The sequence below is a fragment of the Amblyomma maculatum genome, chromosome 3, assembly GCF_055883805.1.
Source record: "Amblyomma maculatum isolate TAMU_Amacu chromosome 3, ASM5588380v1, whole genome shotgun sequence".
NCBI classification, from domain to species: domain Eukaryota; kingdom Metazoa; phylum Arthropoda; class Arachnida; order Ixodida; family Ixodidae; genus Amblyomma; species Amblyomma maculatum.
This window is the reverse complement of record NC_139346.1, coordinates 92,850,639-92,869,315: the sequence shown is the minus strand read 5'-3', so window position 1 is coordinate 92,869,315 and position 18,677 is coordinate 92,850,639. Positions and strand designations below refer to the sequence as shown.

At 46.6% G+C, this 18,677-nt stretch overlaps 1 pseudogene; it reads right to left on the bottom strand.

The window, feature by feature from the left end:
* Positions 1-18,435, bottom strand: part of LOC146195309 (arylsulfatase B-like) — a 31,423-nt pseudogene extending 12,988 nt beyond the window's left edge.
* Between the last annotated feature and the right edge of the window lie 242 nt (positions 18,436-18,677).

The window sequence follows — 18,677 nt, the reverse complement described above, 5'->3', positions numbered from 1 at the left end:
TGCTGTGTGCACCATATATGTCTGGCTGTGAACAGGAAGAAGTGCACGGATAACGTTCCAGTCAGTGGCATCGTGATCGCTGCGCTTGTTGGACCTGACTGTGTTCACTGTTGCTGATCTGCCCACTTTGAGGACCTCAATAAACCCCCCATCTTACATTTGGCGGAGCTGCCGGTTAACCGGCAGCTATCCTCTCGCCCTGGAACTCAGCAGCCACACGTTACCACCTCCTGCGATGCCTGAAGACAGCAAACATCTGTCCCGGCTCCCTCCGCCAGCGAGACCCCGCCATCTTCAGCGGCACTGACGACCATGACGTCGCGGACTGGCTCACATATCCCATGAGCGGGTGAGCGCTTACAACAAATGGGACGCGGAAACGAAGCTAAGCAACGTGATTTTCTATCTCACCGGCGTAGCAAATTTATGGTTTCGGAACCATGAAGCGGACATTCCATCATGGTCCGTGTTCAAAGCCAGCTTCTCTTAAGTTTTCGGCCGTCCGGCTGTGAGGAAACTCCGCGCTGAACAGCGATTGCGTGCGTGGTCTCAGAAGGTTGGCGAGAAATTTACGAGTTACATCGAGGACGTCGTCGAACTGTCCAAGCGCGTGAACGCACAGATGTCAGAGGGCGACAAGATCAAGCACATTCTGCAAGGCATCGGTGACGACGCCTTTCAGATGCTTACAGCGCGAGATATCCGCACCGTCGCGGAAGGTGTCACACTGTGTCAAAGTTTTTATGAACAGCGCAGACTAAGGGCCATGACTCGCGCGAACACCATGAACTCTGAGTCGCTTGCTGGCCTGACAGATGCAGGTGAACATTCTGCGCTCCTGCCACAAATCAAGAGCTTCATTCGGGAAGAAGTTGCCCGGCAGCTCTCCCTTATGTCTTGTCATGAAGAGCCTTCATCACACCTGGCTCCCAGTTTGCGCCAGATTATTCAGGAACAGGTAGCTGAATATCATTCTCCAGCCCCTCAACCCACGCTTGTCGCAGCTCCGTTAACATATGCGGCTGTTGCTGCCCGACCACCACCTACACATGCTCCTCCGCCACAACCTGCCTACGTTCAGCCACCTCCTGGTCCTGCTCGAGGACCTGTGCAGTTTATTCGACCAGCTCCAAGACCACGCAATCCTTAGCGCACGACAGATAACCGGCTAATTTGTTACACTTGCGGGTTGACTGGACATATCTCCCGTTATTGCCAAAACCGCATCCTAGTGTCAGCACCACCTACTCATGGTTCTGGGTACTGATCTTCGACGCCTCAGTATTCCACGCCTACTTAGCCTCCAGCCAGCCGTCATTTCTCCCCAGACCGCTCAGCCATGTCCGACCGCCGTTCACCGTTGCCGCGACGCCGCTCTATCTCTCCGATGCGACTTCGACAGAACGCTTCACTTGAGGAAAACTAGAGGCCGCAGTTCCTGAGGCGAGAACTGCGACCCCGTCGAACTTCCCAAGTCCTCATCTGTCGCGGGCCAACCTTATTGAAGTTTTCGTCCAGGGTGTTGCTGTCAAGGCTCTAATTGACACTGGTGCTGCGATTTCGGTAATGGACGCAAAACTATGTAGGTCTTTAAAGAAAGTGAAGACGCCAATTGCGGGACTTCCGTTGCGAACGGAAAGCGCTCAGCATATCAAGCCTTTAGCAGCGTGCTCTGCTCGAGTAGTAATTCAGAATTGCCTTTATGCAATTGAGTTGGTCGTGCTGGCAAGTTGCTTACACGCTGTAATTTTAGGCTGGGATTTCCTGTCACGTCACGCTGCTATTATCGATTGTGCTCGCGCTGAAGTGGGGTTCTCGACTTTGCCCGATGCCTTACCAGACGCTGATCTATCGAATTCCTGTGCTTAACCCCTCGTCGCCGAAGATATCGACCTTCCTCCCTGCTCTTCTGTGCTTGCTCGTGTCGCTTGAACCTCTGTTAGCGATGACACCGTTTTCGTCATACCAGCCCATACTTCCCTGCGCCGCAAGTGCCTTCCATTACCCTACGCTGTGCTCGCTATTTCCGCTGGCCTTTCCATGTTATGGGTCTCTAACAATTTAACTCCCCTACTGCTTTGCGCCATGGTGAATGCCTCGGTAGTATCCAGCCGATCGCATCTCTCCTGATCACTGAGGAACCTGTCGACGCGCCTCACTCTGCCTTCACTGCGCTCTGCCCCCTTCACCTGCGCCCGCTACCTCCTCTACAGAGTTGTTCCTCCGTTCCATCGACGCCAATCTTCCTCCAGCGCAGCGCACTGAGCTTTTGAACTTACTACATCACTTTCGCTCCTCCTTCGACTCTCATCAAAGTTCTTTGAGTCAAACTTCTACAGTCAGTCATCGCATCGACACCGGCACCCATGCACCACCACACATAGCACCCCTATCGTGTGGCTGCAACCGAACGCCAGTCTATTGAATAGAAAGTCGACCTAATGATCCAGAACGGCGTGATTCAGCCATCAAGCAGCCATTGGCCGTCACCTGCTGTCCTGGTAAAAAAGAAAGATGGTTCTATCCGCTTCGGTGTCGATTATCGCCGCCTTAATAAGATTACGCGCAAGGACGCCTACCCTCTTTCGCGGTTCGACGACGCTCCCGAATGGTTGCAAGGCGCCGAGCTCTTTTCTTCCCCAGATATATGCGTCCCGGCTACTGGCAAGTTCCCCTGGAAGCGGCTGATCGCCCCAAAACTGTCTTTGTACCTCCCGACGGCTTGTACGAATTTTCAGTTATGCCATTTGGCCTTTGTAATGCTCCGGCAACATTTGAGATGATGATGGACACCATTTTGCGGGGCCTAAAGTGGAAGACATGTCTGTGCTACCTCGACGACATTGTCGTCTTTTCTCCTGACTTTGACACACACCTCTACCGTCTGAAGCATGTTTTGACCTGCCCATCGGATGCCGCACTGCAGCTGAATTTGACAAAAATGTCGTTTTACCGCTCGCCTCCTCACCATTCTTGGCAACGTTGTCTCAAAAGAAGGTGTATCTCCAGACCCTGCCAAACTTCGTGCCTTAGAAGCCTTCCCCAAGCTGACTTCCATCAAAAATATACTTAGCTTCCTTGGGCTGTGCTATTACTTTCGCCGCTTTATTAGGAATTTTGCTTCCATTGCTGCTCCCTTGACAGAACTTCTGTCCGGCAGTTCCGACCTTTCGTCGTGGTCATCAACGTGCGAAGATGCCTTCAATGCTTTGCGCCGTACCCTCGCGGCACCGCCTGTCCTGCGTCACTTCGACCCCACAGAGCCTACTGAGGTCTACACAGACGCCAGTGGTGTTGGTCTCGGCGCTGTACTCGCTCAGCGCAAATCAGGCTATACTGAATACGTGATCGCCTATGCTAGCTGCACACTCACGAAGGCTGAATCCATTTACTCGGTTACTGAAAAAGAGTGCTTAGCGATTATTTGGGCTCTTACTAAATTCCGCCCTTACCTCAATGGCCGCTCTTTTGAGGTAGTAACGGACCACCATGCGCTTTGCTGGCTTTCCTCACTGAAAAAACCGCCCGGCAGACTGGCAAGATGAGCTGTTCGCCTTCAGGAATATGATGTCCGTGTTGTTTACCGCCCCGGCCGATGCACTTTCCGATGCACGTACGATGCCGATGCACTTTCCCGCTGTACCCTTACAGCCGAGGTCGCGAGCCTTTCCTCTTCCGACGATTCCCCGCCATCGCTTCACATCAATGACATGCCGTCAGCGCAGCGGCAAGATCCTTGGATAAACTCTATCCTCGATTTTATCTGCAATCCTACAGCTGCTTCTCCATCGCGTGCTCTCCGCCGCCATGCTTCCCACTTCGCCATTCGTGATAACCTTCTCTACCGCCGCAACTACTACGCAGATAGCCGCAAGTGGTTGCTAGTTATTCTCCGGCAGCTACGTTCGCAAATCTGGGACTATTTCCACGCTGACCCACAATCTGGTCACGCGGGCGTCTTCAAGACATACACTCGTCTCCGGCTGCGTTACTACTGGCGGGGAATGTACACCTTCGTACTCAAGTACGTTCGCTCATGCCTCACCTGTCAACGTCGCAAGCCATCTCCTCAACGTTCTGCTGGAGAGTTGCTGCCGTTATCCTGCCCACCACGCCCTTTCGACCGCGTCGCATTGATTTGTACGGGCCGCTTCCCTAAGCTGCAGCCGGCGACCGCTGGGCTATTGTAGCCGTTGATCATTTATCGAGGTATGCAGAAACCACCGCATTTCCATCTGCCACAGTTTCCTTCATTTTGCAGCGATTTATTCTTTGCCACGGCGCACCTCGAGAGCTTCTCAGCGACAGAGGACGCGTTTCCTTGAGTGATGTTGTGAAAGCCTTACTCACCAAGTGCAACATTATTCACAGAACCACCTCCGCCTATAATCCCCAAACTAATGGCTCACTGAGCGTTTAAATCGTGCCCTTGGCGACATGCTCTCTATGTACGTCGCCTCCAAACACTCATATTGGGACCTCGTCCTTTTGTATGTCACTTGCGCTTACAATACCGTAACCCAGTCTACTACTGGCTTCTCTCCTTTTTTTCTCCTCTACGGCCGTCACCCGTCTGCTACAATTGATACCCTACTCCCGTATCAGCCAGACATATCCGAGTATACTCCTGCGTCTCAAGCCGCCCAGCATGCGGAAGACTGTCGACCAATTGCCCGCGCATTCACGGCTAACACCCAGTACCGCCATAAATCCAACCATGGCAACCAACACTCGACACCGGGCTTCTCGTCTGGCGCCCTTGTGTGGGTGTGGATACCTTCCATTGCTTGAAATTTCTTGCTAAATACCATGGTCCATAGCATGCTCTGGAGCGCACCTCTCCGGTTAATCATGTGATGGAACCTCTTACGCCGTCTCATGATCTACGCCGGCGCGGACACGAGATTGTTCACGTCCAGCGCCTCAAACCCTATTACGACCCCGCCATCTTGCTCACGCCGAAAGTCGCCAAGATGGCTCCTCTTCGTCCCGCGGGTGATTGTGAAGAGGAAGAGGTGCACGGGGAACGTTCCAGTCAGTGGCATCGTGATCGCTGCACGTGTTGGACCTGACTGTGTTCGCTGTCGCTGATCTTCCCAGTCTGAGTACCTAAGTAAACCCCCATCTTAAACTGTCATTCATTTTTCTTGCCTCGAAATTTCGCTGAAACGCGGTTGTGCGACGGAAGCTTTCGTTGCTCGGTGCAAGAGCGTCCTGATGAGCTGTATTACCTGGTTACAAATGGACAGCGTTGTGCGCTGTATCTGAGTGCAGGACGGTAAAAAAAGGAAAATTTGGCACGCATACAGCTAGGGAAATGCGAATGATGCGCCCATAGCACTTCATTTTCTGCTTCAGTCTCGGTGTGACTCTCGGTTTCCAAGGTCATGCATTTGGATGTTCACAAAAACGCCATGCAACACGCAATACGAGAGAGTTAAACCTGCGATATCTACGGCTTCAGTGATGGCCTAAAGCTGCGGCCAGTGAAGCTGATTTTTTCGTGCCGCCGCGGTTTCGAAACGTACTCGTAGCCGTGTACTGTTTTATTTCTTTTTTATTTTAGCTCCAACTGCTGACTGTCAACTATCGTCTAAGAAAGGCTAAGGATTAAGCAAATATTGCTGAAATTGACGAATGCGTATTCTAATTGCGTACCACCTGTCAACTATGGGCTCCATGAACTTGATTTACAAGCAAAATTAGGAAATGTGGGCTCTATAGAGATTAGTGCACTTAAATGCTACGTCACGTTTCGCTTAACGTAGCACAGTACATTAAGAATGGGCACATTTTCGCGAAGCTGCAATGCTGGATCAACCTTATTTCCAGAGAAGAAAAATAGCGCCTTGGTTTGCGAAATCGCTAGTGGTTGTGCACGAGCCGTATATGCGATCCAATTACTTAAAGTGAAAACAGTTTAGGGATCACCCCGCGCTATTTTTTTAAAGACATTCTTGCGCCGCAAGAATATACTTGCGCATATCAGTCATCGGTAATAGGAATGTTTATTGATAGTTTACCTGCATAAACCTGCCTGGCTTCGTCCTCGATGTAGGGAAACTTGGCAACGTTCTCTTCAGGGGCTTCGAGCGGGTCCGGCGGGACGCCGCCGTGTGCCGCTTGGTGCGCCATGTACAGGAACAGAGGCTGCGGGCGAGTGCTAGCACTGTAACCCCAGCTCTTCCAGCTCAACACTGTGCTATACTTAACCAAGCCGCATAAGAAACAATAAGAAAAAAGAAATCGCACGGTGTGCAGTACCTCCTTTATTACGATCAAGTATATTGAGAATAAAGGGCAGTGGGTAAAAGCCTATTCCAACGCTCTGGGGAGCTCAGTGGGAGCCATATATATAGTTTTCACGTGGCCTTTCCACTATTCGGGAAGCAAGCAGAAATAAAAAACCAAACAGCAAACAAGGTTTCAGAGAAGCCGTAGAAGGCGGTCCTTACAAAACAGTTGTTCAAAGGCACTCTTAGCAAAGTTACCGACAGAAGAGCCCTATCGCCTGAAATCAGGACCTGTTCCGGGCTACCTTCTTCTGGCACTAGAACACGGCGAATGAAAGTGAAATGAAGGAAGTGTTTTAGTCAAAAATATATACGGAGTCCAGAAAATTTGCTTCTGGCTAAAGGTGGGCAAATAATCTACGAATGTGGGCCAAATAGTTATTCGGGTCATATTCGCCTGACAGATGCCTATTAGAAAACTATTGACTGCTCGCAAGGGAGTAGCGCCGACTTTTATAGAAACACAGGAAAGTTTTGATTTTTTCTGCGTCGCTTATCGCATTGATCGGTCACATTCAGACTATAATAGTATTGGACGTCGGGCTAAATTCTCAAAGCAAGTGCGTTTCTCACATACCGCACATAATTCACGGGGGCGAGCACCTATAGCTCAAAAGACGCACACACACACACAACCCCCCCCCCCCCCCCCACACACACACACACACGTGCGCGCACATCCTCACATCCTGTATTTCCATACAATGCAACAATCACCACTCACACACAGCATATTTAAGAGAGACAAAGGAACAACAGTCATAATAATAACAGATATTGAGCAAACTAACCGTGAAAGCAGTCTTGCAATGCCTTGCTAAAATCACACTGTTGCGAAAATTATTCCGGAAGCAAATTCCAATCGAAGATGTTCGGGAAAAAAGCTATAGTTGAATCAATTAGTCAAGATAGGCTGCAGCGCACGTACCTTAGTGTGTCACTCTCGTCTGACGGTAGAATGTTGAACGCAGTCAGGTAAATGAATATTTGTGTCCAGTCCGAGAGTGTTGCGAAGGAACAAAATTATGTTTATTTTTTGGTGGTCTGAAAGACGCGGGATTTTATTTTCATTCATTAGCTTGGTTGGAGTACGTAGCATGCAGCTTCTGCGTACCGTTGTGCTACCTAATCAAACAAGTATACGTTTGTTTTCGTCACGCATATTTTGTTAAGTTAGTGAGCCAGCCTATTTTTGCTTAATTTTGATTGTAAAAACTGTACATTGCCTTAAAAAAATAAGGAAGAACACTAATTTCTCAGTCATCTTTTTTCTGATTGCCTTAAAAAATAAGGAAGAACACTAATTTCTCAGTCATCTTTTTCCTGATTGTTTTTTTTTTCTCATAGGGAACCGATATTACATCTAGATCGCATTTGAATTAAAATATTTCCGCGGAAATATCAGTATACAAATGAGACGAAAACAAATGTTATTTTTTGTTTAGTTTCTTTGTGCCTTCACTGTCTATTCTATCGGTCTTTAGTACGTGGCTATCTTATTGGAAATAATAACAAAAGGAAGTAAAAAAGGTTTTTTGGCGCCCCGGCATCTGCTATTGCAAGCAACAAAACCCCCTGAACTGGGGCCTCCGCCAATCTGTCTTCACCTTATTTGAGCCGGCAATATTTCTACACCTTGGCTTGCCTTGGATTGGTCTCTGTTGGCTATGATGTCTTTGGCTCGCTCCGTGAACAGCGTCGTCGAGTACGTGCCGTTCTCGGTCGTCAGAGGATCGGTGTTGTTCCAGAAGTCGAGTCCGACGTGGTCATCCTGCGAAGTGAGACTCTCGTCTAGGACTCCTGCGTGGACTCCCGACTAGAAACTTCATGCCTGTCTCAAGAAATACTCGTTTGGGTCTGTGTTTGTCCATAAATTTGGAAGAAATTTACTACATATTTCTATTCGGCTCACTTTGAAAATGCAAACAGAGACCCCAAGATGCCCGAGTGTGTTCGCGATTACTAGTTTGCTTTATGGTAAGGTTAGACGAGCTTCATGGTATACCGGGAAAGGTCATTGGTCAGCGCACCGTCCTGTATGAAAATTTTGCACGAGATGTTATTTGCACAAATTTATTTTTCTAAAGCATAGCGCGGGTGTAATTTTGTCCTCTTTTCTTTGGGTGATTATGTTCAGTGAATGCTGAAAAACTAAAATATAATTATGGCATTCGCACATCGAATACTTTTTCTCTTCAGGGCTTAAACTATAAGGGTTCTCGCGATTATAAAAAGGGGGATGAGGTGTTTACAGATACAAACAATATATTTATATATAGGGCAAAGAGCCATGGCGGCCAGATACTGCAGGATTTGTCGCAAGAGTGTTCCAAGAATAATCAATAGCATACTTTTGAGTAAAATGCAGAAAAAAAAATGTTCTCAAAGGCAAGAAATCTGTTTTCATTAATACGCCGAAGGCTGGGATATTGCTTACTGCATTGATAAATATCACTGTGTTTGCCAGCGGACATGAAAGAAACAAAATAGAACAGCCCATTTCCGATTCAAATGTAGCTAAGTTTGCCAGAAAGAGAAATAATTGCTACATAGCACTCTATGAGAAATATATATTCGCTATATCAGAATTGTGCAGCCCTTGAAAGAGTTGGGTCTTACTGGTGCATTTTTCAACCAAGTGTAGCCTTTTAGCATGCTTAAATAAATGCGCTCATGAAGACCTGGGACTCATTAATAGATTATGCAGTATTTGATGTGAACTATACCGGTTGTTCAAGCTAACTTTAGAGAAAAGGGTAAAAAATGAAGAATTTGAGTTAGGCCAGAGAAACCACCTTAACGCAACTGCTAGCGATCTGGCGCACCATAGAAAAATTTTTGTTTTGCAATTAACTAATTAGTAATGAGATAATTATTGTATTTACCTTCAGAGAAATAATGTGAGTTGCAAAATTGGAGAACACCTTCTGAAATTTTCGATTAAGAAACCCTCACGTGTATCGTTTTCCCGAGATTTCTTAACCCCCCCCCTCTCTCTCTCTCTCTCTCTCTCTCTACATATATATATATATATATATATATATATATATATATATATATATATATATATATATATATATATATATATATATATATATATATATATATTGTAGGGGTGTGTTTATTCAGATAGATATAGCCGGTCAGGAGGAACTCGCAGCGGAGCGTCAGGCGTGGCGAACCAACAAGGCAGCGACCAACTTCTTCGTCCTCGAGCGCGCCAGCACGCGGCGCATGGCAGTGGCTATGAAGATGAAAGTTACCACACTACAATATATATATTATATATATATATATATATATATATATATATATATATATATATATATATATTCGAATATCACTGTCTAGTGAAAGGGCAGTGTACAGTCTGTGGTGAATGGTCACACAACAAAGCACATCTGACTGCGCAGTGCAACGTACTTAACGTCATCACGCGCTAATTTTACAATTAGTGATGAGGCAGTAAAACCTCGCTGCCACAGTTGAAGTCACGCCAACAAGTGTTCGGCAATAATATGAGGGTGATCGCATTGCCATCCATGAGGCTTCTAACCTGAAACAGTTTTACAAAAGAGCAGCTTTGACGCAGTTCAGACGGTTGACACAAAGAAAAGTTGCAATGAATTCTCCCGTAGACAGAAGAAGTATATGCACAAAATGCAGAAAAAATTAGAGTGGAATATGAACTAATACCGAGCTCTTGCGTTGCGAGTTAACTGAGATCGTCATAGTGATTCTCAAGGACGCCTTGTTGGCTTCCTTCTTGATTTGTTTGGCTGAAGACCGGTCAAGAAAATGAAGGGACTTTTCACGGGTCATGAAAGTTTAAGCTTATCGGGGAGTTGTGCACATCGGGCAGACTTGTACAAAATAATATTCTAGCGTGCATTACGCAACCGCTGCCAATCATTTTATTTTGTTTAAGGCTGTCTCGCGGACGTATACCTTGTCGAAATAACGTATTCTGGATCCTCAAGCCTGAATATGTGCAGAGGTGGAACTATGCAGAGCATGTGAGTATATGGCGAGTTTCCTATGCTCTCAGAAGTATGCGCTAAATACACTTGAGTAAAACACGTTTTTGGGCAATTTGGCGACTTTCTTCATTCATAACGGCAACGGAGAAAGACGAACTCAAGAGAAGAAAACACGCAACACACAGCGTTCGTCCGTGTGTTGCGTGTTTCCTTCTCCTGTGTTCGCGTTCCTTCACTGCCGTTACGAATCAAGTGTGTGCTAAATGTCGCCCCAGGGCAGTGGACTATGCAGCTGCCGGCGTTGAGCGCATCGGGAAATCGCGAGTGTTTGTGGTACATTGCCAATGTCGTGCATGCACTCGCACACAGCAGCTGGGCACTTTTTCGTTATTTACTTTGTAGCCACAAACGTAGTACATGAGAATGGCAGTAAAAGCAGGGCCTCATTTGAAGGTTCCAGGAACATGCGTTCATGTGTATGTTCTTGGGATGATGTTCATGTCCAGCTGTCGTAGCGAGGAGATAGTTTTACGATTCCCTGTATTTCCGAGCGGAGGTTTGCAGCTCCCATGGAGGCTATTATGCTCTAAACACGAGGTTAACGTTCCGGAGCGCATCCTGTCGGTATAGCTTGTGTTGCGTATGGAGAAGTTTCACGAAGGCTAGAACTGGGGCCCAATACAAAAAAAGAAAATACAGAGAGCAGATTAGAATGGTTTTTCATCGTAAAACAATTAGGCGCAGGCTTGTTTCCTTGTATAAAATTTCTGCTGTTCCTTCCTGGGCCATGCGTGTTATTTATTAATTATCAGTGAAAGACATTAACTGTACTAGACGATCACAATCTGCGTCGCAGATAAGATGAGGTACTCACCCACTTGGTCACATGCGTGTAATAATCGATCGGTCCTACGTGAAACCCTACGAAGTTACTTTAATTGCAGGAGTGCGACCCACCACACTGCAGAAAACAGGATCACTGATCGACACCTTGTCCTGTTGGAAGATATTTCTTGCTTGGGCAATGATAGTTGTGTGTTCAGATTTCCCTGATTTTCGACAGCGAACATTCTCCGTAAACAGCAGCACCACTATAGACCTTTCAGCAAGGGTCACTGGACGCCACCGTATTGCTCGTTGGACTATTGTGCGCACCAAGCGTTAGCACGGGGGAAGTGGCAGGGGAACTAGTCCGGAACAGTCCATCGAATTTCGAAATCGCGCAGCACACCGCCAAAATAGGATGGATCGTGATAAAATATATAGGCCTTCGCAGAGAAGAATAATGGTGCCCGGCGCAGTAGCGCATTTAGCGGAGAAAGGAATGCACTACAGTCATCCCACCTAGCGAGCTACATTGCAAGTGAAGAAAGCCCTAGCGTTAGAGCCACGACGCAGGCAACCTCATCTAACCCAGCCCCTTCTCCTCTAGGCCTCAGGTCATTCTTATGAATAAAGGTTTTTCAATTGAATTGAATTAGAGCCACGACCTCTACACATTGTGACGACGAAGCATGCGAGCGCTCGTGAGCTTGAGTGCGCAGATTGCGCTTCATGCGACATAAGGAGCGCATTTCGTTTTCTGGTTATCTCCTCGTCGAAATATTAATATCGCCCCGGCACCAAGTACCCAGGTGCGCATTTGATATATGGGACAAAATATGCTGAGTGGACTGCCCAATCCGGATGAGGCCCCGTAAGGCGCGAACCCTTAGGATGACGGGTACCTATAAGGGATTTCCTAAGGATTGCACATATCACGACGCCTGTGCATCAAGTTCTTGGGATTGAAACGCGGATATCGACGAAATACGAGATTGTGGATATTTACCTATGTGTATGCAGTAGCGGCCGGTCATGAGGGATCCTCTCGAAGGCGAGCACGTTGGCTGTACGCAGTAGTTGTTCAGCACCACCCCCGTCATGGCCAGGGCATCGATGTTGGGCGTTGGGATCTGAGGAGAGCCGTGGAAGCTGACGTCACTCCATCCCTGCAGGCGGTGGAAGTTGACATCAGGAACGACCACGTGCATCCGCGCTCTTTGTCGAGTAAATTACTCTCAGTGGGAGCGGTCCCAACGCATATCTCTTGACTGTCATTCTAAATGAGGACCCCCGTTCAGTAATGTTCACCACTTGAAATCGGTGTTCATTAATTGTGGAATCTTTACCTGTGCTGCTGTAGATTGACCCTCGGTAGCTCATTTGAATATTTATTAAAAGTAAATACCTTAACCGGAAGCGTAGTTTGGTGGAAGGCCAGGAGTTTCTGAATCTATCCCCGAAACTGAAATCGCGTATGGTGCCTCACCGCTGAGCAAGAAAACTAAAGCGAGACCGACAAAAACACACTGCATAATCTGGGGTGCGAATGAGCCACACTGCCTGATCTACCAAGTACGTCACATAATTTCGAAAGACCCGGCGTTTGGATGCTTCGAGCAAACTTGATTCAATTAATGAAGATGAAGTTAGCGCGAAACCTTTGGCTAAGTCACGAGGTGACATGACGAATTAGGACAGGCGCTTTAATAATAATTGAATTATTGAAGTGAATAATTAATTGAACAATACATGTAGGCACATCAAAAGTTTGGCTGCAACTATAACCGGTCTCCTCGCTTGTTTACTAGCGTCGGCTGCGAGTGGGCATCACAACCTGAAAATAAAAGTGTGCCGTTAGTTTTAAAAGAGGGCCTTTCTACAGCATGGTCTGCGGGGGCACGAGCATTTTACCCGAGTGAAAACCGTGCAAATGTAGCTACGACAGAGAAAAAAGAAAAAAAAAGTCCAGTATTTGAAAGTAATAATAAATTCTGTAATTCATTGTAATGAACACTTCGACACGTCGCAATGCGTTCGCTAGGTGCCCACACGCCTGGCTGCAGACACCCTTTCGTGGTCTAGCGGTTCGTTGCCAGACTCGCATGGAGAGGCAAATTTATACTGTTGGCTTGCTTTTATTTTCTGCAATACCCACATAAGAGGAATATTCTCTCCAAGTTTGGGTTAATTTGGAACACCCAAAATCCGTCACCTTTATCTGAAAGGAGTGTGTTTTAAATTCCCGCACGGGGGTCATGTGGTTGAGATGACATATGACCCTTCAAGCTATCAAGAATTTTTCCCACACGCTTGATAACTGTTAGCGCAATGCCAGGTTACGGCGGCGGCTTTTAGGAACAAGGAGTCCGAAATCTTGGTGGGGGCTAGTCCGTCGTTCATGCTAATTAAATGTAGAAGCAGCACAAAAAACAGGGACATAAGAGGAAGACACAAACGACAGGACTGGTGCGCTAGTCCAATAGGCTATCGCGTATTACAACGAGTACATGACATTATCCCCCAGATCACATATTGCTGACCTCATAGCTGGAAATCATCAGCCAAAGATGGCGTCGGCTATGGCAGCAGAAACAAACATGGCGGTCTCCAAGAGCCGAAAGCTATCACCTAACGCAAGACGCCCGTATACAGTCGTGCACACAACTGCTTGCAGCACACTAACAGCGCGTTGTGCTGGACATTTATGACAACCTCCGCTGCATGACGACCCCGATGTAGCTTTTAAAGTCATGAGGGAGTTCAAACACGTTCAATGAGGATGTGCACGCACAATAGAGGCTCTACAAAAATTAGCGCCATCTAGTGAAAGAGACAGAAACTGTGCGCGGCGGCCATGTTTTGTTCAGTCCGCCCACGCCCCCCATCGAGTACGCTGTCAACGTGCGCCTCCGTGGAACCCGTGCTTGCACCATTGTGTATTGTGTATTTCATTTTAGTCAAGGGCATGATTACCGAAACTACTTTTCACAGTCGTACGAAATTTTAGTGCTTGGCGCAGAGAGCAATACGGCTGTCTAGCGCGCCCGAGGCACGCTGCAAAAGCGGCTGCCAAACTCGCGGCGTCTAGTAAAGCAGGAGAAGATGACATCCCACTAGTGTGTTGTAATATGCTCCCGTCCAGCCCGTTTCGAAAGATGTTATCACGTGATAATACATGCGAAGTCCGGTCCGCGTCCAGAGCGCGCAGCTCAGGTTTGCATTCTGTGCCTTCATACCTGCTAGTGCGGCCGATAAAATAACGAAGTTTGCTTTGCACTTTTGCGCGTTTTATCGAGTCGCCCGATGGTTCGCTAATTGACAGCCACCTGAAATTCAGTTGATTTTGTAAATATGCCGATTTCTTGTTTATTCCCTCTGTAAGATAGCAGAAATTTGAAGCCTTGACGTCATATGAAAGTGCTGTCATGCGAAGCTTCGAGGAACTCGGCTGAAACGAAAAGAAATTTGAAAAGTCAACTCACATTACTGCGAAGTGTCAGCGCTTGTTGCAGCTAGCTGTGTTCATGAAGTCAGATATATATTATATAATACTGTTATAAAACATTAGGGGGACACCTAAGCTCCGCCGTTAAGGGTATGACGCGATAGCGTCTCTCTCTCTCACACACAGACACGTTTTCTTTCTACCCTTTTTGAATTTTTAGCTTTTATTTATTTTATATTTCGATTATTTGTTTCTTTATTTTATTTAGTGTTTTATATTTTATACACCTATACTCCGGGTTTGCAACAATCACCTTCCCATTCTGAGCAATTTGACACCTTTTAACACATTCAATAATTTCAATTAATCAATTGCACTTTCTAAATTTTCTTCATTAGCATCACCAAGTACTGGTTTTTCCTTCTTAGCATTTTGTCACCTTTAGACCCTCAATTTCCGTTTCTTTTTTTTGTTCGTTTATTTCATCAATTGGTTAATTAACTACAAATGTTTTATTATCTTATCATCGCCTATTACACACCAATCAGTCTTCACTCACTGGAAGCAGAAATTACCATGACACATTTTTCTTTTTTTTTTTTACGCAGCCCATGATTATTTCCGAGACCCGTGCCAATAACTGCGTCGTCGGCATAGGCAGGAAAGTGCTAAGCGCCATTCCGACTTACGTCAAATTACGCACGATTCTTTTATCTCAAAACTAATTGCATCCTCGCTCATTTCACCAACAAGTATCCCACTGGTAGCAGTGGGATGAGCGACGGTGATGCGCAAACCAAGCAAACTCGCGATCGTCTCTCGTAGTCGTTAAAGTATATAGCAAAGGCACACAGACAAAACAAAAATCTGCACATTACAAAACTCTAGATACTGTACCTGAATACGAATCGATGAGGGGCCCATGCACGACTCGAGGAGCAGTTTGTAACCGCTACGCCTCGGCTGTCAAAATACGCTTCTTGGCTTCGCTAACAGACACCACCAGGGACAGAAGAGAGGTCCAAGCACAGCACACTAGGTTACAACATGAAAAGCGCGGACAGAACGGCGGGCGCTGACGGACAGACACGAAGCGAACCAAAGCGAACAGATAGAGCGAACAAAATATGGCTGCCAGCGCCGGATCAGCGTGCCGCTCATGGTTGCCAGACTTACTTTTGTAAACCCTCTATTAGGATCTTGCTTCGAGCTCTAGGTGACTCGTAAGCGGTTAAAGTGTAGTCCACGTTGCGCCTTTTCTTGCGCTATAGACAGGTGTGTGGACTATCTGCTGCAGTATAAAAGGGGTATAACCTGCGGGGGTGCTTAATTGTCATCATGCGACGACAATGAGCTAGTCTAAGGTCTTTCATTTGCACTTTGCTGTGCACTTTAATGAGTCATTCTTAGTCATTTTGAGCTCTGCTGAGTCATTCTGTCTTGTTTTTTTCTTTTTTGCTAAATCATTATAAATTTTAGATTTGTTTATTAGAGTGTTCTTCTCGGGGCAGCCACACTCTGTCCCTCCCTCCTTTTCCCTACATGGCAGCTGCGTTTCGATGGAGGCGGAATGGAGTGACGCCCGTGCGCTGTGCGATGTCAGTGCACGTTAAAGAACCCCAGGTGGTCGAAATTTCCGGAGTCCTTCACTACTGCGTCTCTCATAGCCTGAGTCGCTTTGGAACGTTAAACCCTACAAATCAGCAAATCAGCAATCCTCTTCCCTAGAAGTGGAGAGGGGGATGTTTCTCTCCCCACTTTACCACCTGCTAGCCGTGGCAGGTGACAGCTGGTACTTTCATGTATGTAGAAAGTCATAGCGTGGAACACATGGCTTTTTCTTCCTGAGCGACTGATAATGCTAAGGCCTTAGAAGAGAGAGAGAGATAGAGAGAACTTTTATTCGTCCAACAGAGTGACTATCCCGCTCTTCAGGGGTTAGACCCGGAAGGTGGGACAGTAGTCTTAGTTGCAGGCCTGTAGTTCTTGGACTCCGGCGGCATCTTCGGTCAGTCGAACAATTTTTCTTTGGGCTCTTGGGTCTGAGCTTCGCAGAAGGGTCTCCCTGGTGTCTTTAGTTATATTTTTAGCCCTACCTGGTGAATTTGCACATTCCCATATTATGTGATCTAGTGATCCCCTTTCCTTACATAATGAACATAGGTCTGATCGTATTTCTGTGTCTAGGTCTAGGGATCTAGGTCTAGGGATCGGCTAACACACTGTCTGTAAGCCTTAGAAACAGGCAATGTGTTAGCCGATCCCTCGAATGCTCACTGTCTTTTCGAATGCTCACTGTCTTTTCATCTCCTGCTTATTTCCATTCCCGCACCCACGTCTCCTGCATAAACTTCCAGTTCTTCTAAGCTCCACCGGAGAAAAAAAAAAGAATGTTTGCCCCTTTTGTTGCAAAATGATTATTCCCTTTCACTTTACACACCGGGCCCAGGTAACCGCTGTTCCTTAAAGAGTTGTAAACAAACTATATATAGCATGTCCTATAGTCGAGCTTCGCACCAGGTATTCAAAAACTTCATAACGGATAATCGCATTATTTGATTCTTTCTCCAAATCAAGAATTATGTTCTATTCGCTACATAAAAATTTTGAATATTAGCGGACATCCATAACTTAATTAACAGAGTTGATCGCGTGCTGGAACGGCGTCAACACTAATGATATGCCGGTCGATGAAATATCGCAATGAGGGTACTATAGAGCTGGATATACGTATTGAAGCCGGACACCATGCTAACCAGAAGCGCGCACCCCATCTCTCCACCGTACGAGTGGCGCAAACACTTCGATGAGTGCCATGAAACAGCGAAATGGAATGGAGACATATGGAGTTTACAATCCTCCAGACTCATCAGGTCATTGTCTCAGAAGGCGTCCCACTGCAGTTTAAGAGGCGGCTGATGCCAACTGCCAACGATGTCATATAGTAGCATTATCATTGTGTTGGAAAGCCCGATTAGCAGGAGATACGACGCGGGTGGGTCTTCACTGGCCGTCGCCGCGCGGAATTTTGGGAAGCCGTAATGACGTCGGCCACCTTGTCGAACTCTTGCACCAGGCAGAGGTAAATAGTGTTCATAAAGGAGTTTTTGTCTTGCTCGGCTGTCGCTTTTCTATGACAAGGCAACGCCACAATCACATTTGTGACGGTATTTTTGAGACTACTGCGGTAACCCTGACGTCACAACAATTGTCATCCGCCGGGCCATCATGACGTGAGAATCGAAAGGCTTGCGAGCCGCGAGCGGCTCTTGCATATTCTAATAACAAAAACAGTAATCTTCGTTCGTCAGGCTCAATAGTAGTCACACCTTCCGTCGCCACTGGAAAATGAAAGTACTGTGTCCTAAGCCTTATTTGTTGCCCATGGTTTCTTTTAGAGTTATTGCATTGATGAGTCGTCTACCATCTACTATTACTGTGTTAAGACATATATCATTGCTGATATTATGCTTTCAATAATTTGCAACATTACCGGCGTGTACGGTGTTTATCTGCATTGCGAAGGGGGTATATGTTTGTTTCTTTTTTTGCTTCACGTCGCTATAGTTCCACAGAAGTTTTCTCTCACAAGCGAGAAGGAATAGCCGGAGAAGACATCATGTTCCAAGATCTCTTTTCATGCTCGTGTAAACAAAAATAAGAAAAACCGCAGTGCTGTCTATACTAGTGAAGTGATGAATGATTCTACAGTTCAGTTTGTGACACGTTTCGGGCTCAGTAAATTATGAGACAGGAAATACACAGCCCGTCAGATCATGCAGTGAACGTACTAGGTCATCGGCCAGGAAGAAGACGATGTGGGCCGGTACTTGCTCTCCTCCGCCCCGACGCACCATACTGCGCAAGCCAGCAGGAGCAGCGAATGAAGCATCTTCGAACCAGCACTGTGTGGCGCGGTAACGTGCAAAAAAAAAAAAAAAAAAAAAAAAAGGCAGAGCGATATTTGAGTTGAGCTTGTAATAGAAGAAGGGGCTGGTGATGATGCCTACTCTGGGCCAGCAGATCCGTCTTGCCACAGAAGTAGAGAAAATCGAAAACATATGTACCGGGTAAATTTCAGTAAGAAACATTGGTAGCGTGTTTATACTCGGAGTCCAAAGACCCCGAAATTCG